Source organism: Tamandua tetradactyla, chromosome 15 (genome assembly GCF_023851605.1).
Source record: "Tamandua tetradactyla isolate mTamTet1 chromosome 15, mTamTet1.pri, whole genome shotgun sequence".
Taxonomy (NCBI): Eukaryota; Metazoa; Chordata; class Mammalia; order Pilosa; family Myrmecophagidae; genus Tamandua; species Tamandua tetradactyla.
This window is the reverse complement of record NC_135341.1, coordinates 61,539,324-61,560,438: the sequence shown is the minus strand read 5'-3', so window position 1 is coordinate 61,560,438 and position 21,115 is coordinate 61,539,324. Positions and strand designations below refer to the sequence as shown.

Below are 21,115 nucleotides of genomic sequence, written 5' to 3'. Positions count from 1 at the left end.
ATAATACACAAGTCTGGCATCCTGCAGAGGCTTAAGGTGAGATGACTTTTGGTATTTACTATCTAAAAGTAGATTTGTTTAGTAATAAACAGTTAATACTTAACTGTGCTTCTACTCCATGCTTGGCACAATGGAAAATAAATGAAAAGGCACATTTTCTGTCCTTAAGATTACAGATTAGTGGGAAGTGTACATGGCAAATATAGAATTAGCTGTGCTAGAAAGGAAAACCCTAATAATCATGCACCAACAACTGTAGTTCAAGCCCTGCGCAAAGCATTTTTATACCATTATGTCTCTAAATCCTCAGGATAAGAGGACAAAGTGACAAGTGCTCCATTTGCATAGGAGGAAACAGAGTGAAAGAAATTCAGTGATTGGCTAGGTAAAAAGTAGCAGAGTTGGCATGTGAACCAGATCTTCTTTTCTCCAGAGACCCAGGTTGGTTTATAAAGGAATGATGGACATATTAAAAAAGCGCGCCCGTTTTAAGTATCCAGTTCTATGGGTTTTGACAAATGATTACATCTAACTGCCACAACAGTGAAGTTATTGTGTCCCTGACATTGGTTAGAGGCAGGAGAAAGATCGCTCAGCTTTTGGAATAGGGAATTATGGTTTTTTGGTTTTAAGGTGCCATTAGAGAGGACCCTTGAGACTTAAGTGATATCTTAAAAGCCAAAGATGTGGAGGAAGGTAGAGGGAACAGAGAGAGTAAAGCTTAGAGTATGGGGTGGTATTTGGAATGAAGGTATCTATGTAGGAGAGAAGTGAGAGAGAACGCTGGAGCCATAAGATGGAGATCTCAATTCCAAACTAAGGAATAATAGTAATCAATAGCATTTATTGAACATTATGCACCATATACTTACTTTGGATTTTCTTCATTAATCCTTACAACTACTTTACGAGATATAGCCTTTTGTGGATAAGGAATGAGAGACTCAGACGTTTAAGTAATTACTTTAGGCTTTTGGAGCTTATAAGAGGCATAGAGACATTAAAACCCAGTCAATCAACTCCAGGAACCAGTGGACCTCTTAACCACTATGCTATACTGCCTTACAAAGTCATAGGCTTTACTACACAAAATTGCTAGTTCCTAAGACTTTAGGTTTTCAGACTCCTAAATGATGGTCTAATTTAAAAATAGCAAAAATAGCTCTTTGTGAGACTGACTAAGGAGGGACTCATTGCCATTCTGAAGCACATAGCCTTCTCCAACCCGTCTTCAGCTATTCTGGATCTCCCAGGAATCATGGTCTTCCCTTTGCAAAACGCTAGAGAACCTACCCATCCTGATAGTATCATTAAGAGGTGACCAAAGAGGCCAGGGAGGGTCAGCTTCTCAAAGACCTGTAACGGCATTCAGAGCATGACCAGGCTGGACCCATGGCACATACTCCAGGCCCAAGGACTTCGCAACCCACCTAGCCTTAGTGAAAAGTTCAAGGCTTAGTCTAGATTGCCCAAAGACTGATGTGAAATTCATGATCCAAGCCCTAGAATTTATGCATTCCAGCAAGAAGGAATCCAAACTGTCTGCTTTTGCTAACTGGCCTTCCAGTGAAATTGGAGCATTGCTGAAGACGTACCGCCCCCTGGAGGGCAATGTTATAATATACCTCTGTACGTTCTACTGCAGAAAAATGCCTAACTGAATTGAATACATACACTTTCTCCTAAAGAATATACAAATTAAGCCTTTGCTAAGATAACCCATGAACATTTTAACTAAATTGTGTTTATTTGAGCATATGAGTCACATTGATTTTAGAAAAGCTTTCACAAATCAGATAATCCATTTCAGTTTGCTCCTTAAAAATAAAAAGTCTTTGTATCCTGACAAATGAGAGTTTATTTCCCTAATGGCCAAAATAGTATGCATGCATCAGTCAAGTGAAAGTAGTCACAAAGGTAAAATCTCCAAGAAGTGTGGTAAATGAAATGATATCCTTGATTAGATGTGGGAAATTTAAGTTCCCCATATTAAATTGATAATTCTTTACATGCAAAGAGATGAAGGGGTCCATCATAGGTTAATATGCTTAGATGCTTAGATTCCTATGCAGATTGTCAGTTAATGGTGCTCTAAGTGCTTTTTTCTTTTTGAGACCTTCAAATTAGGCTGCCGCGAATTAGCATACATAAGCCACTATAAGAGTAAAATTGATTCTATTTTAACAAATAGACTGTAAGCCCATTCCTGCCCATAAATGAAAGGAAATGCTCTTCCTGTCTCATTTGTAGGGATATTCTACCCAACTGGAACAATAGTGTATGATTCCAATAAGTAGAAAAAAAATTTACTGGGGGCTCACATCCATACAGAAAAAGGCACAACTTCCTGCAGCAATGCAAATTTCAGTTTTGATTCTGCTTGCTCCCTACTATTCCAAACTCTTGTAGAAGCTTGTATTCCTGGAAAGCTACCTATTTTAGGTTTGCAAGGTTTTAGAAATTAACTAGTTACCTAGTTGAAGTTATCTAGATATCAGAGGTACATACCATCTTACCATTTAAATATTTTAATTTGCAGCATTTATCCTCAACCTTTACCTTTGGCGTCACTCTTGATCTTTTAAATTAAAAAAACACCTGAACATTTTAGTGTAATCTTTGATGAAGTTCTTATCTCTGAAGCAAGGCAAATCAAAACATGCCAACCCAACTGGAACCTTTTGAAGAAAGTGATAGGAAGTTATATAATGGAAGATTTCACTTTAAAGAACACTTTGGCAAATGTAACGCACTGATATACAAATTCTGCCAGGTACGTGTTGTACTTTTTTACATCCCCCTCTGATTACTCACAATAATTCTCATTCTGACATCAACAAGCATAAGGCAGTCTGGGATGTGGGCAGGTTTTCTCTATTGGCTTAAGACTTTCAATTCATTATAGTAAGTTCTCTCGTCTATCTGGCACAGTTGGGGAGTGGAAAATTTTGCATGTTCTGCAGAATTACATGTTGTGGTTACTAGAGATCTGGCAACTCCAAGAATGTCAGGGCTAAAAGAGACCTGAACATGCTGTCACCCACTGATCTTAACAGGTGTTGAAAATGAAGTCTTTACAGGTTTGGGGATTAGGGCCACTGTTTGCATGCTCTCCTTCTAGTGCCCTTTGCATAACTCTAGCTGCCTCTCCTAATAACCCAATAACCATTTTTAAAGAAACAGAATTATATAATAATATTTTGCATGGAAACATCACTGGCTGCCAGCAACAATTTCTTTGAGGATTCAGAAGGCACTTTATGCTCCTACATCAATACAGGGTCATCATTAAAAATAACTATGATCCTAAGTGGTTTCTTGTTCTTTTAGGATATGAGAGGGTGGTCAGTTTCCCTTCACTCATAGAACCTAAATAATCATGCTCAACTCTGTACATGACTAAATTATCTTGGTCCCGCTTCCTAGGGAATAACAAACGATTAGCATTTGTTTCCTTGAGTAGCAACATAAACCATGAGTGGTTGAATGCAGCCTTCCTGGCAGGGCCAGAGTGACTGCTCTTCTATAATGCCCTTTTCCATTTCCGAAGCTTTGTCAATCTGGCTTCCCAAAGTGGTATCACTGATTCCTCACCGTAGCTAGATCTGACCCAGGTAAAACCAATCAGAGGCAAACTCAATTACCACACCTTTGTCAATATCTCCCCTAACCCTTGCCCACATACAAATAAGTGAATTGGAATTCAGTCAAAAGAAGACCTTAATTCCTCATGTCCCAAGTTTCCCACTCTGTCCACACTCACCGTAAGGATGGTCCCAAATGTATGAAATGGCTTGGTGGATCTCACTGACCCAGCAAGGGGCACTTTTCAAGGGCTCAAGGCTTTTTTCCCCAAATTCATGGAAATTATGCTCTTGAAACTACAAGATGCACAAAGTGGTTTCAGTGGTGAGTGACATTAAAAGAAAATCTATTTTTTTATCGCTGAAACATCAACATTAAAAGGACCAAGAGGCAGTGTGAATCAACTAAGAATCCTGTGTGTGTATGTGTGTGTGTTAGTATGTGTGTGTCCTGAAAGCATCAAAAAAGGAGAAAGTAGGAATAATGGATATAAAATCTATCTGTCAGCAATTTGGTCCAGGATGATCTGTTTTTAGAGTTTCTAGGGAAATTATTCGGTATATTTTATAGACTACCCCCAAGTTCAATGAAAACATTTTAGCTTGCCACTAATGGCAACTAATTCATCAAGTTCATAAATTCTGCTTCTTCCTTGGCTGAAAAATGTTCTGCATTTTGCTTGTTTTTTTTTGAAAGAATCAATGTGTTTCCTTAACTTTCCTGTAGATGTCTGATTGGAAATGAGTATATGGTGCATCTTTGGGGGATTGGGACCAAAAGCCCCATTTTTTCTTTCTTTCTTTATATCTTGCTTGCTTGCCTGCTTTCTCACTTGCTCTCTTTCTTTTTTTCTTTTATCTCATCCTTTTCTTTCTCTCTCTTCTCTTTTTCCTTCAGAGAAGCATTTGTAAAATGAAGGCAATCTAATATCTGGCTATTGTTCTAAAGATCAACAAGTCATCTGTTGAGCTAATGGCATGGAGTATTGAATAGATTTTAAAATAAAATGGCCACTGATGAATAGGATAAGGTTAATTTACAGAAATCCATCTTGTTTGGGGTCGTTCACACATCTTCTGGAAGAAAAAAATATCTGAAAAATGCCAGTCTTCTCTCAAAGTCTTTCATTTCCAAAAACAATGTTGCCAATCCCTGGGCACTCTGTGGAATGAGCTGCAATAACAAAAGGAGAATACAAAATGAAAAATGGTAAAGACAGACCTGAGAAAGTGCTACCTGGAAGCAAGACTTTGGGGTCAAGATTATTGTAAACCACCATTATCACACTCTACCATTGTCTGCACACTAAAACATGAACTAAGACCTCCTATATGTATAACTCACAAATGAGAAAAAACCTTTTATCAAATCACTCCACCTTTCCCTAACAACAGTTATCATTCACTGAGCATAGTGCGAAGTTCTGTTCTTTCCTTCTCTAGTTCTCACCATGCCCCCGCAAGGTAGATACTTATTCCTATTTTACAGATGAGGACACAGATTCAGAAGGCATCCTTCCATGATGACGCCACTAGTACACATGAGTGGAGTCAAATCTAGCTGTCTTCGAAGCCCTTTTCTCCACCTATACCACACTGCATATTCGTGCATCATCCTTTAAAGTTTTTATAGAGTCTCATCTTAAGGCCCACATAATAAATGGAGGAAATAAAGCAAGATATTTTACGTAATTTATACAAGAGAGAAGTGAAGTTCAAAAGAGCAAAGCAAGCCTTAAATCAGTCATCCAAGTAGCAAGGCCTGGTGTTTGAAGACCAAAAATGTTAATCACCTTTTCATGCCTAGTCTCCTACCCCCAGCCTTCAAATTCCTTAAAGTAAGCCAGAGCCCGGGGCGGGGCAGGTGTGTATATGCCTCTCAACCCTGGAAATGATGATCCTCGGTCCTCTGGTTGCTCTAGGGATGATGGTGAGGGTAGTATCCAGTAGATTGCTTTGAGGCAGTCACATCTACCTTCACCTTTACCAGTTCCACGTATTAAACCACCCAAATTCCAACTGGCACCTACTGCATCCATTTGCTGGAATGCTTTCTCTGGCCACCACAGTACACTTCGCCACTTGCACAACAGTTGCAGATGAAAGGGAGCTACAACTCCTAGAGGCAGCAAACACCCAGCTCCTAGAGTTTCCCCAGCAGGATGAAGTTTAGCTCATCCATTGTGGTAACAGGCTTAGTGGGCCACCTTTTTTGGGTGTAGCTTCCTTGTCTCACTTCTCCACTCTCCTATCACTGTTTCCTGTACCTCCCAAGTAAAATCTATTTGCACTCAAATCTTTGTCTGGGTGTCTGCTCATCAGAGGAGCCCAAACTTACCCAGAACAATGCTCTCCAAACCTGGCTGATGATCAGAGAGATCATAGAGCTTTTGAGAATATACATATCTATGCCTTACTCAGAGCTTCTGAGCTGGGATCTCTAGAGTTTGAGCGCAGGCCTCTGTGTTTTCTGTTGGAATAACTGGGGTGATTGGTCAGGGTGGTAATCACTGATTTACAGGAAGTCTTGCGCTAGAAATTTTCTTCTGGAACATTGTGCTTGGTAAAGCTTCGTTGCAATAATAGAAGTGTAGCAAGCAAGCTCCTGATAGCAAGCAGGCCCCTCTCCCTATAACCACTCATGCTGTTCTGTAAACTCGGCTTTTGCAACCCTTCCAGGTTCTGGCAACCAGGAGGCAGCCAATCACCTCCTTCAAGTGTAGCCAGTTACCAATTAGGAAAATAATGCCAGCAGCCAATCACCTCCCTCCAGTGTAACCACTTGCCATATTAGGAAGACCCTAGCAGCCATTCTGTCTATAAATACCTTGTATCAGCCCCTTATCCGGGCTCAGACTTTCAGAGGCTTCTGGGCGGAGCTCTAAGGCCATACACTAATAACACCTACTTCCTGAAAGTTCGGAGCCTCGATCCTGGTTTGTTCTGTTTCCGTGTAACGTTCCTAGAGGCTTGTAGCGTCATCCCTGGTTCCATGCTACAGAAGTGAGTGTCCTGTAAATCCGACCTGAATGCCAGAAAGTTCAGAAAAAATAGGCTGTGCTTAAACTTTGGTAATTATCTACACCCCCATAACCTACCCAGTTTCAGTCTAATTTCCTCCACTTTTGACTTTCTATTATATATGGCATCAGTTATTCTTATTGTTTTTCTCTAGTTTTCTTTTTTTAAAGCAGTTGTAGGTTTACAGAAGCATCATTCAGAACATACAGAGTTCCCATATAACCCCTGCATAAACAGTTTCCCTATTATTAGTATTTTGCGTTGGTGAGGAGATTTGTTACAACTGATGGGCCAAAATTATTGTATTTTCATCATAAACAATAGTCCATAGTTTACATTAGTGCTCGCTCTTTGTGTTGTACAGTTCTAAGGATTATAAAACTTTTATTCTGGTAACATATATACAACCTAAATTTTCCCATTTTAACCACTTTGAAGTATTCAATTAAGGTAGTGCAGGTTGTTTTTAACAATTATTTAATAAAGGTTTATTTACCTGCATGTTTAAGGTATAATAAAAAATAAATTGCAGTACAGAAGTGCTCTTTAGAAAGGAGACACCAAACAAAAGAACTATATATCTCGAATATTCAGCCCAAACACAAGCTACAAGTTTTGCCAGAAGGATTGTCCATGACTTTTTAACTACTTTGTTACATTTTGGGACGCCATCCAGGCCATCTGTTTGAATAAATATCCAACTTTTATTATCAAAAGTTGAATTACGAAAAACACCCATAAAATATAGATGAAAGGGAATACAGATTTCATATCTAATTTTTAGTTCTAAAATTAGGTATTGAAACCTTACTTTATTAGATAGTAGAAAGGCAAAATGAGACAGGTGTTGAATAAATTTCAGAATCAAGGTTCATATGGAAATTGCATCTCAAATACAGATAAGCTATTTGAAAATTCCAGTTTCTGGAAAAAAAGTAACATCTGCAGTCCAATCAGTGAAAACTGAAAATATCAGGCTGTAAATACTCCACCTGGACCTAAGCTTTCATTTGCTTTCTATACTTTAAGCACATGCTGCTGTAGCTTATATTTGGAAAGACACTGGGAAACTGGACAGTTTTTTAAGGCACTCTTCTTTCCAGAACCCACTTATGAAGTTTGCTTTATCGACCAGTCAGTACAAGGTTTAAAAAGCATGATAAGGTTGGTTTCGTTCAATTATAGGAATTTTGGTGTTTCTTTGTCCCATACCAACTTCTCCTGCCCCTCAAATAAGCAAGTGAATTAAAAGAATTTTTTTAAATAATCCCTTCCGTTCTTAGAACTTTGTATAATGCTATACAGATTATCCTTATTTAGGATTGACCCTTTTTTTTTACCGGTCTTAAATTGTCAAAGTGGTAATGTACTACTTCAGAATCTTTCTATTTAACAACTTGATAATAGCAGATCACAAATGAGTATAGACTTTGCTGTGTTATAGATATCTGAATGGGGGGGGTAGCAGGGAACATAATAGGCTAAACAATCACAGCTCATGAAAGGCCTGCACTGTTGATTATTTCTCACAAGAGAGAATAAAGACGGCAAGTGATTCATCCTGAGGCAGCATTTGTCACTCTTTTAACACTTGTGCAGCCTTTTCTAGTTATTCTCTGATTTAGACTTATGCTATTGTAAAGCCTGGATCAATTAACAGAAAGATGAAAGAAAAAAGTATCCGGATATTGAAAGAAGTTAATTCAATAAAAGAAGATTAATTCCCATATTTAAGGAGAGCCATAAAAACCAAACTGTGGCACAGCAGTTTGAGTTCAGGATTTCCTACCTATCAATCACACAGCTGGGAGACTCAGCTCACCTTTTAATTGAGAGTGTGAAAACAGAAAGTAAACATACTGACTTTAGTGGCAAGAGTGCTGCTTCTAAAGAAACTAATGTTAAAGGAAATGTCATGACAAGCAGGTTGACTTTTATTCCATTTGATGTCAACGTATGTGTATACATGTCATAATCCACAAGGAGTGCTAAGGGCAAAAATGTAGCTCATGAGAATTGGAAAAATATTTATACTCTCAAATTAAATAAAGTCTTTATAATAGGGCTGTGTGTGAGTCTGGTGGTATCTGCTCCAGAAGGACCCTATGGTGACTTCAGAGCGGTCTGGATGATCTAGGAGGTCCTGTACCGCAGAGGTCGTTGGAAGACAAGCCACAGCTAGAAAAGCCAAAGAAAATCTTCCATTCACTTCAAATTATCCTAGGGTTCCTGTTCTTGGAAATCCTCAGGTTCTATCTGAAGTATTAGTCTGTGTCTTCTAAATAAACAGAGACCATTATTTTCTTGGTTGAGCTTTTCCTCTTCGTTTGATGGCCACCACTTCATGAACTCTGTCTGCCCACCACTCTTTCCAGCAATGCTTGAGGACCACCACAATCACCATTATGACCACCAGTGCACAGGTGAGCCACGGGCCAGAACAGGAAAGTGGATCTCAGAGAAGGGTACAGTGACACTGAGCTGGATCTCCCCTAGCAGCCCATCAGCACCAGGTGGGTTCTTCGCAGGGCACATGGATTCCCACTGCCATCAAACGGCAGCTTCCAGAGATGATGGAGGCATGGTACCACCCAGAGTTCCTGTCCCTGACTACCCATTCCCTGATCACCCAGCCCCTGCACCGCGCACTCCTGGGCTTGAAGGGCTCCATGTGGTAGCAGTGTACAAAGGGCTCAAGCCCCCCATCTTTTCAATTTTTTTTAAACATAAAAACATACAAAAATGAACATTCTTACCATATGGTCATTCCATTCTTGGTATACAATCAGTAACTCACAATATCATTACATAGTTGTATATCCATCACCATGATCATTTCTTATAACATTTGCATCAATTCAGAAAGAGAAATAAAAAGAAAAAGAACCTCATACATACCATACCCTTTACCCCTTCCTCTCATTGATTTGCTAATACTTCCGTCTACCCAACATATTTTATTTTATTTTTCCCCCTACTATTTATTTATTTTAACATGTTTTACTCATCTGTCCATAAGGTAGATAAAAGAAGCATTAGACACAAGGTTTTCACAGTCACAAAGCCACATTGCGAAAGCTGTTATCATTATACAATTATCTTCAAGAAACATGGCTGCTGGAACACAGCTCTACATTTTCAGGTAGTTTCCTCCAGCCTCTCTATTATGCCTTAACTAAAAAGGTGATATCTGTTTAATGCATAAGAATAACCTCCAGGATAACCTCTCAACACTGCTTGGAATCTCTCAGTCACTGACACTTTATTTTGTCTCATTTCACTCTTCCCCCTTTTGGTCGAGAAGGTTTTCTCAATCCCTTGGTGCTGAGTCCCAGCTCATTCTAGGATTTTTGTTCCACATTGCCAGGAAGGTCCACACCCCTGAGAGTCATGTCCCACATAGAGAAGGGGAGGGCAGTGAGTTTACTTGTCATGTTGACTGAGAGAGAGAGAGACCACATCTGAGCAACGAAAGAGGTTCTCTTATGGGTGAATCTTAGGCTTAATTTTAAGTAGGCTTAGCCTATCCTTTGTGGGGTTAAGTTTCATATGAACAAATCCCAAGATTGGGGGCTCAGCCTATTACTTTGGTTGTCCCCACTGCTTGTGAGAATATCAAGAATTTTCCACTTGGGGAAGTTGAATTTTCCCCCTCTCTCACCATTCCCCCAAGGGGACTTCGCAATCAATCCCCCCATCTTGAAGACTTGAAGACGGAAAATCCAGGCCACTGTTAGCGCATTACCCACAGGGACAAAGCTGGAGAAAGTGCATTTTAACCAACTGTGTGTCAGGTCAACAGCCTGCAGCACTTGGGAAGTGTAGATCTCCACAGCTGCTCTACAGCAGGTCTGAGTGCAAGGAGAAGCAGCCCATTAAACCCAGCCCTGGCCCCGGAAACCAGATAGGGCAGCCCGAGGGCTCCACCTGCTGGGCCACTGCGGGGGTGGGGGAGTGGGGGGGGGGGGGGGCGCAGTGTACGCACTGCCTTTTTCCCAGTTGCATCCCCTCACCTGTTAGAATCTGAGCACGCGTGCTTGTGACTCAACCTCGCTGTGGCCCTGAACTCTGCTGGAATCTGTTGGTTGTTTTTAAATGTATTATTTGTATATTTCCATTTTTTTAAGTATTTCTTAAAGCCCCTCAAGCCATTTGATGTAATAAAACAGGGAAAATATTTATGCTTATTTACTGCCTTTTAAATTTCCTTCCAATTTATACATTTTTTTCACAGATTCATTTCATATTCTTTATTGCTTAAGTCCTGGTGCCATATAATTTGTGCCCCCAAACTTTGTTTCATGTTCTAGAAATGCTTGATATACTTTGCTATGAAGCTAAACCTGAATCACGAATATTGGAAGAAGAGGTAGAGTGGATGACAGCATCGTTTTCCATATGAGGAAACTGAGACCCAGAGATGCTAAGTGATCTGTCCAGGGGTTCCCCAGGTTATAGCTGGGGCTTGCATGAAGCTGCCTTGACACCCAAGCTCATGCTATGCCCACTTCTCCTTTATGAGGCAAGAACATCCTTGGAGAGACCACCGATAATTTTAAGGAGAAGCGTAACGACCAGGTTTGAAGGACATTTGCTTGGGGGGATGAAAAGAAAATATTCTGTGGACATTACAAAACCACAAGCAAAATTTTAGCTGTTTTATTGCTTTTCCCCCCTCCATTTAATCTTTCCAACTGATGTCACGATCTCTAGGGAGCATTTTGAAAGGTTTTCTTGTGAGGCAATATAGGAAAAATCTTAGGAAATAGAATTACCCTATTAATGCCATCACATTTTGGGGCTCAATATCTGGGTTATTCTGTGTTGTCTTTGTTTTCAGGGACAACTTTGCTTTTGTAATGGATCCACCACTGTCTCCTGGAAATGCCCCAGTGCTGACAAGTAAGTATAATCACTCTGGGAACTGAAGACTTTCATATAGATATATGAGTGCAAAAGAGAAAATGAATAAATGATCAGATTGTGCTGACTTCAGTGCCATATAGCTAAAAATATTTTTAAGGAAAAAATGGCCTTAAGTGATAAAACTATCTTAATTAGAAGGATGATATAAGTATCTGTGCTCTCATATTTTTAATTATATCCAAATTCCTACTCCATGTCCTCTCCCAGCTTCATTAGGAATTCCTCATTTCCCTCCCAGCTAAAATCCTATCTGCCCCATTTAAATAGTCATCCTTAAGAGGAGGTGCTTTACCATGGGAAGCCTTTATCAATTGCTTCCCAGCAATTTTCAAAGAAGATGGGTTCCAGTTACAACTCCAATGATCACCTCTTTGACTAGGGGCTACAGAACTCAGACCAGGATTGTAAATGATGGTTCTTTACTCTCACCTGTTGAAAAGCCATAAAAACACGGTAATTACAATTGACTTATCATTTGGTCGATGAGCCACACAGATGGGTCCTCTTAGCTAGCAAAACCTAATAAGAGACTTCAGCAAACAAGAAACTTAGAAACAAGAAACCAGTGGGAAGCTTATTAGAAAACAATTCATTGTGCCACAGAGCCAGCTACAATAGAAGCATGAAGTGCAGAGAGGCTCAGTGAACCCAGTGTTATAATTTGCATTGTCTTGTGGTAGAAAGGAATACAGGATTTGTTTTATTTTGTTTGCCAAATGAAAATAACCTCATTAAAAAAAAATCTGAGAACACAGAATCATGACGAATGCAAGAGCAATTTTAAAGACTATAAAAAGAATAGTGTAAATTACCCCAAATCCCACCACTCAGAAGTAACTACTCTTAATATCTTTAACAGTCTTTTGAGAACTTCTACACTCTCCATGATTATGCACATTCATAAAGTTTCACATAAAACAGATATATAATACACATTGTTCAGAAGCATTGAATGGCTCACTACTTCCCTCTTAGCAATGCCCAGCCCCATCTCCTTACTGCTGACACAGCCCTATCCAGTTTTCCAGAACAATTTCTTGCCTCTATTTCCACAGCCTACTAGGTTCTGGCTTTCCTACATGGAATTCCTGCAGACACTTTCCCAGCCCTGGGTAGTGGGATCTTTTGAGGAGTATGATCTGCTTTGCCTTTCTGAAACTTTGGCAGCAGTGTGCAGATTGAACTATTAGGGCTAGGGAGAAGATTGGAGAGGAGGAGCCCCGGCATTTGTTGGCCAGGAGAGAAAAGTGAGCAGTCTGGGTCAGTTGTATTTGAAATACGTATGGGAGATGGAATCAGACAAGCGGTAGAAGCTGCCATCATTCTCATCACCGTTGTTGTCGTGGCTGTTGTGCTCTGGCCCTTACAGGTGATGATTATCAGGTTGACCATGAAAGGAATTAATGAGGCTTTGTGAAAACAGCCTAATTATTTGCACCACATAGCATGATTTCACTGTCAAGTTCAACCTGATCTAGCCAAAAATAGTTTTGATTTAAACTGCCTTACAAATTCAATGCTCCATCTTCATTTCTGGTTGTCAGAAAAGGATGGAGTCATTTGATTTGAAGACTTCTTTTAATAAAGCTTTAAATCAGAAACTGTATGTGCTTGTCACCTTGCAGGAAAATTGCTAAGCCTACATTAATGCGGTTTATTAAATTCCTGTCTAATCCTCAAAACCGGAGTTTTAATCATCTGCTATCTCTGCCCTTCTAGCTCCTTCCACATCTAAACACATCCATGAACCTATTTCTTGGAAGATCTGACAACCTCTATGTTTTTAGTTAGGAAATTAAGGTGTGGAATGCTATACCTTGATCTCACAAAAGGGTATGATCTTTAAGTATGGGTGAAAAAACCGGATTATTCTTTCCCAAGCCACACAAATGTCATCTCATGGAGACTGAAAGGCCAATCAGAAAATGTTATATTATAAAAGTTTAACTCTTGATTGTCAAGTAATAAGTTGATGCATATTGTTTATAAGATTCCATGTAACAAAATACTCTCTGGAACCTTTTGTGTTGCAGAACTTTAACACACACTACAAAAAATGAAGATAATAATTTTCAGCTAATAATATTTGTTAAGCAAGTACTAAATGCCAGCTAGCATGCTGTGCTGGTTTGAATCTATTAAGTATCCCCAAAAACCGTGTTTTAATCCTGACCCAATCTTGTGAGGACAGCCATTTCTTTTCATTCTGATTCAACACTATAGGTTGGAAACGTTTGATTAGATTATCTCTATGGAGATTTGACACATCCAGTTGTGGGTCTGATCTTTGATTAGATGGACATGTGACTCCACCCATTCCAGGTGGGTCTTGATTAGTTTACTGGAATCCTTTGAAAGAGGAAACATTTTGGAGAGAGACAGAAATGACAGAGTCTAAAGAAACTTCAGAGAAGGGCTGACACAGATGCCAGCACTCAGAGAATGGAGACACGGATGTTTGGAGATGCTTGGAGCCCAGCAGACTTCACCATGAGATGTTAAGCAAACCAGAATCTGGAGAGAACCAAGAGAAGCCAAGAGATGAAAGCCAGCCCTGGAGAAGCAAAGTGAGGAACCTCCACAGGAACAGAAGCAGAAAGCAATGGAGCCCAGGAGCAAGGGACCAGCAGATGCCAGCCACGTGACTATCCAGCTGACAGAGGTGTTCCTGACCTATCAGCCTTCCTTGAATTAAAGTATCTTTCTCTGGATGCCTTAGTTTGGACAATTGTATAGGCTTAGAACTCTAAACTTGTAACTTATTAAATTCCACTTTTTAAAAACTGTTCTAGTTCCAGTATATCGCATTCCAGCAGCTTGCAAACTAACACACATGCTAAGCACTATTTATGCCTTCCTTGGTAGCTCTTCAAAGTGGCTCCTGAAATAGATACTATCACAATTTACATTTTACGGATGAGAAGACAGGAGCACAAAGAAGATAATTAACTCAAGTAAGGTCACATTTTCTTCAAGTGGTAGAGTAAGGATTTCAGTGCTAGCAATCTGACTCCAGAAGCCACACCTGCAATGAAGCTCCACGTGAGGAAAACACAGGTTCTCATGTCTATTGCCATATTAATTAACACCTAGATTAACTTGCTTAAGCCTGGTAACAATATATAACAATATTATCCTCATTTTGCAAGAATTTATACCCCCAAATTTTTAATGACTCACCATGTTCTCTAAGTTAGTATAGTACAAGAACTAAAACCTCAGTCTTCAAATACGCATTGCACTGTGCTCCATCTCTTCGTGCCAACATCAAATAATCCCATTCAGGTGCTGTCAAACCTGCTCTTCCCCTTAACAAGTAGTATCTAAGGGACTTGGGACTTCATCAAATGTAATCATATTAATCATGCCATGATTTGATAAGAACTCTTATTCATCATATGCAAGAATATGTAAAATTTAAGAACTGTAAGAATGATTTTTCACTATACCACAGTTCACTCCAAATAGAATCACCAACAGTTTTATGTGTTAATTACTATGGTCACAGTAAAAAGTCTTACTTAAAATGATAAATTAAAATGCATTATGCTATGGGTGCATGTTGAATCCCAGTTCATGAGGGCCAACATCGCTCTATGAAAAATTAGGGGCTTTAGTTGTAACCTACACTCTTTTCTTTGGGAAAGTGTTCAGTAAATTTAGTTTCAAAATTTTCCTTAAAAGAAGAGATATCTTTCAACCACAAAACTTTCTAATTTATCCTGAAAACAAAATCAAAGTAAGGAAAATAGCAGCCTTAGAAATGTATTAGTCATGGTTCTCCAGGGAAACAGAACTGATAGAATACATATATATGCAAATATTATGAGATTTATTATAAAAATTTTGGCTCATGCCACTGTGAAGATTGGCAAATCAGCATTCCCTAGGGCAGACCACAAGTAGAGAACTCCAGTGAATTTTCTGATGAATTCCCCAGGAGAAACTGGTGGGCTGAAGTAGAGACAGAAATTTTTCTTTCTAACTGCTAAATTCACCAATTCTTCCTTTACAGCCTCCAATTGCTTGGATGTGACTGCTCTTATTGCTGAAGACAGTCTCCTTAGATGATGTAATCAGCCACAGAGACAAACAACTGACTTATGATTTAAATATATGAAATAAATAATGTCATCAACATGGTGATGTAAACAGCTACTGAAAATCTCTCCCCAGAAATTCAGTGAAATAAAAGGACAATTCTGAATTTTCCAGAGATCTTCCCTAGTCCTTCTCTAGAGAAGGACCCTAAAAATGATGAATTGAAGAGAAAGAAGAATATCAGGTAGGATACCTCCATACCAAAAGGGCCAACCTCCTTCACTCCCCCTCCCTGGGTCTCACACATAGCATGGGAGGGGCACAGAAAAAGCATCTAGATCCCTCCCATCAGGTACACAGACTATAAACTCTCTCACAACACTGAGACAGACAGCACTGTTTGGAAACTCAAGGGTCATAGGTGGGCATTTCAAGGGCCAGGTCAGTGAGTGATAAAATGTCTGAGAAAATGTGGACAGAGCCTGCATTTCCAGCCCTTCATCCAAAAACCCTTCCCCATCCCTGAGGAAAACAGCAGCAGGCAGACCCACTGCCTGCAGGTCAGGTGAAAACTGGGTCAGCTGGGGGAGTACTCTGCCATAAAATAAGTGGAGAAAACAACCCCACATTGAGTCAGATTTTGGCCAGCAAATTGAGGGCACAGGAACCCAGCAGTGCCAGCCCCCCATCAGATGTAGGCTGGGCTATAAGACAATCAGTGTATGAAGATAATTACATTATCAATCAGTGTCATCTGCTGGGCAGACTGGAAAGTGCAAGTTAATTGAAGAGCTTTTTCAGAGACACTCCAGAAAAATATCTCAGACCCATTGGAATTGGTCTAGATCCCCTGCATGAGAATATGCCTGCTGCATGGGAACACAGTGCTCTTAAGCAAACCCAGACCTTGTGGGGAGGTAAAAAACAGAGCACCACTGGGAGCTAGAAGACCTATTTTACCCACAGAGACCTTGCAGTGGTACCAAGGGCCTATCTCCATCCCTGAGGCAGGCTGCTGTGGGATCTGGTTTTGGGGGAAACCAGAGCCATCACCAATTTGACAACTGGTCAACAGGAGAGATGAACAGATAGCGAAGAAAGGAAACTAACAAGAAAATGCTAAGCAAAAGAGAAAAGATGACCTCCAGAATAAACCAAGCAAGAAAGTCCAATGCCTAGACATCAGCAGAACATCATGACTCATACCAGGAAGCACAATGACATAGACCACCCAAAAGAACAAACTAATGCCTCAACTGAGACATGGGAGTTGAAAGAACTAATTAGAGATGCTCAAACAAATCTTCTAAATCAAGCGAAAAATCAAATCAATGAGGTTAAGGGAAGAATGGCAAAACAGATGAAGGCTATGAAGAAGATTCTGGGAAACCACATAAAGGAACTCAAAAACTTGGAAAAAACAAATTTCAGAACTTATGGGAATGAAAGTCATAATGGAAGAGATGAGATACACAATAGAGACATAGATACACATAGAGAGCAGATTTGAAGATACAGAAGAAAGGATTAGTAAAATAGAGGACAATCTTCTGAAATCCTACACACAAAATAACAGATAGGGAAAAGAATGGAAAAATATGAACAGTGTATCAGGGAATTGAATGACAACATGAAACACATGAGTATACATGTTATGGGTGTGCAGAAGGAGAAAAGAAGGGAAAGGAGGCACAAAGAATAATGGAGGGAATAATCACCAAAGTTTCCCAACTCTCATGAAAGATATAAAATTAGAAATCCAAGAGTACAGCATACCCCAAACAGAATAGGTCCAAATAGACCTACTCATAAACACTTACTAATCAGATAGTTAAATGTCAAAACAGAATTCTGAAAGCAGCAGAGAAAAGTGATCTCAATAAGACAAATTGCAGGTCTCTTAAAAGAAACTCTGGAGGTAAGAAGGCAGTGATATAATATATTTAGGATTCTGAAAGAGAAAAATTGCCAGCCAAGAATTCTATATCTGGCAAAACTGTCCTTAAAAAACTAGGGAGAGTTTAAAATATTTACAGATAGACACTGAGAGTTCATGAACAAAAGGTCTGCTCTACAAAAAATATTAAAGGTAGTGCTAAAGGCAGATAGGAAAAGACAGGAGAAAGAGGTCTGGAGAAGAGTGTAAGTATGAAGATAAGCATTAAGGGTAACTAATAGGGCATAAATAGAGTGAAAAAAAAGATAGATAAAATCCAAAAGACAAAATTGTTGAAGAAAATACTGCCTTTACAGTAATAACATTAAATGTTAATGAATTAAACTCCCAAATCAAGACATAGATTGGCATAATGAAAAAAAAATAAAAAACAGGATCAAACTATGTGCTGTCTATGAGACTCACCTAAGATGCAAGAACAAGAACAGGTTGAATGTGAAAGCTTAGGAAAAGATATTTCATGCAAACAACAACAAGAAAAGAGCAGGAGTAGCTATACTACTATCAGACAAATTAGACTTCAAATGTAAGGCAATTAAAAGAGACAAAGAAGGACACTATGTATTAATAAAAAGGACAATTCATCAGAGACATAACAATCATAAATATCTATGCATCAAGCCAGATTTCCCCAAATACATGAGGCAGACACAGGAAACACTGAAGGGAGAAGGAACCTCTGCTACAGTAATAGTTGGAGACTTCAATACACCACTCTCATCAATTAATAGAATATCTAGACAGAGGGTCAATAAGGAAACAGAGATCTTGAATAATATAATAAATAGACTGAACTTAATAGACATTTACAGATCATTGTACCCAATAATAGTAGCATACACATTCCTCTCAAGAGCTCATGGATCATTCTCCAGGATAGTGGGGTAAGGAATAAATAGCTCAAGGCAAATGAAAAATGAGAATACAACATATCAAAACTTAAGGGATGCAGGAAAGGTAGTGCTGAGGAAGAAATGTATTGCCTTAAAATGCCTATATTAAAAAAGAAGAAAGAGCAAAATTTGGGAAATTAACTGCTCACCTGGAGGAACTAGAGAAAAAACAGCAAACTAACCATTAATCAAGCGGAAGGAAAGAAAGAAAGTTTAGAGCAGAAATAAATGAAATTGTGACTATGAAACAATAAAGAGAATAAATAAAACCAGAAGTGTGTCTTTGAGAAAATCAATAAAATCAGTGGACCCTTAGCTAGGCTAACAAAGAAAAAAAGAGAAAGGATGTGAATATATAAAGTCAGAAATGGGAAGGGGGAAATAACTAATGACCCTGCAGAAATAAAGGAGATAATAAAAGTATACTATGAACAAGTATGTGCTAACAAGCCAGAAACTGCAACTTAAATGAAATGGACACTTCCTAGAAAAGCCTGAACAATGAGCACAGACTTGAGAAGAAATAGGAGACCTCAATAAACCAATCTCAAGTAAAGAGATTGAATCAGTCATCAAAAAACTCAAGAAAAGAAAAGTCCAGTACCAGTTGGCTTCACCTGTGAATTCTACCAAGCATTCAAGAAATAACTAGTACCAATCCTGCTCAAACTCTTCAAAAAATTTGAAGAGAAGAGAAACCTATCTAATGCATTCTATGAAGCCAACATCACCCTAATACCAAAGTCAGGCAAAGATTGGAAAATAAAATAAAATTACAGACCAATGAATATAGATGCAAAATGAATGAATGAATATAGATGTAAAAATCCTCAACAAATACTTGCAAATAGAATCCAACAGCACATTAAAAGAATTATACACTATGATAAGTGGATTTTATCCCAGGTATGTAAGGGTGGTTCAACACAAGAAAATCAATTAATTTAATACACCAAATCAATAAATTAAAGAGAAAAAACACATGATTATCTTGATTGATGCAAAAAAAGGTATTGACAGAATTCAGCTTCCTTTCTTGATGAAAACATTTCAAAAGATAGCAATAGGAAGGGAACTTAAACAACATGATAAAGGGAATGTATGAGAAACCCACAATTAACCTCATCATACTCAATGGGGAAAGACTGAAAGTTTTCCCTCTAAGATCAAGAACAAGACGAGGGTGCCCACTGCCACCATTATTATTCAACATTGTACTGGAAGTTCTAGCTAGAACAATTAAACAAGAAGAAAAAAATAAAAGCATCCAAGTTAGAGAGGATGAAGTAAAATTTCTACTGTTTTCAGATGATATTATCCTATAGGTAAAAAATTGCAAAAAATCTACAGTAAAGCTACTAGAGTTAATAAATGAGTACAGCAAAGTGATACAAAATCAACATGCAAAAAACAGATGTTTTTCTGTACACCAGCAATGAACAATCTGAGGAGGAAATAAAGAAATAAATTACAATTACAATAGCGACTAAGGAATAAAATATTAAGGAATAAATTTAAACAAGAACATAAAATATCTATACACAGCAAACTACCAAACAGTGCTAAAAGAATTCAAGGAAGACCTAATTAAATGGAAAGATGCACCTTGTTCATGGATTGGAACTAAATATAATTAAAATGTCAATTCTACCCAACTTGATTCATAGATTCAATGCAATACCAATTAAAATCCCAGCAACTTACTTTTCAGAAAAAGAAAAATCTGTAATCAAATTTATTTGGAAGGATAGGGAGTACCAAATAACTAAAAGTATCTTGAGAAAAGAAAATGAAATAGGAGGTCTCACACTAACCTGACTTTGAAGCATATTATAAAACTACAGTGGTCAAAACAGTGTGGCACTGAGATATAGATAGATGCACTGACCATTAGACTCAAAGTGAGTGTTCAGAGGTGGGCCCTCTAATCTATGGCCAATTATTCTTTGATAAAGTGGTTAAGTCAACTCAACTGGGACAGAGCAGCTTCTTCAAGAAATGATACTTGGAGAACTGAATATCCATATCCAAAAGAATGTAAAAAGACCCCTATCTCATACCTCATAAAAAAATTAACTCCAAATGCATCAAAGACCTAATTATTAGAGCTAAGACATTAAAATATTTTGAAGAAAATGTAGGGAAATATCTTAAAGATCTTGTGATAGGAGGTTGTTTCTTAGACTTTACACTCAAAGTGCAAGCACTGAAAAAATAAACAGTAAATAGAAGTTCCTCAAAATTGAACACTTTTGCACTTCAAAGGACTCTGTCAGAGGAGTGGAAGATAGCTTATGCAATGGGAGGAAATATTTAGAAACCACACATCAATTAAGAGTTTAATATCCAGACTATATAAAGAGATCCTACAACTCAACAACAATAAAAAGTAAACAATCCAATACTGGCCTTGTCAATTGAAAGCAAACTGTTTTTGGTGGTCTTTAATAAAAGGTATTGAGGAAAAGCATTTGCCAGATCTACAGCTGCATTATGGGGATCTGTTAATTAGCTTAAACAGTGATACCACACCTGGAACAGCAGTTGCAAATGAAGTCATCACCTGGTTAAGTTTAAAATAATCCTCTAACATCCTGCAAAATCCATCTGTTTTCTGCATAGGTCACATAGGACTGTTGAACAGGGATATAGTGGGAATCATCACCCTTGCATCCTTCAAGTCCTTGATGGTG

At 38.6% G+C, this 21,115-nt stretch overlaps 1 long non-coding RNA gene across 1 annotated transcript; it reads left to right on the top strand.

Moving 5' to 3' along the window:
- The first annotated feature begins 6,417 nt into the window (after positions 1-6,417).
- LOC143658006 (uncharacterized) lies at positions 6,418-15,671 on the top strand. The gene is made up of 5 exons (XR_013163059.1): positions 6,418-6,655; positions 8,981-9,118; positions 10,916-10,974; positions 11,446-11,507; positions 15,547-15,671. It is a non-coding gene; the product is annotated as an uncharacterized LOC143658006 (long non-coding RNA).
- Positions 15,672-21,115: the final 5,444 nt, after the last annotated feature.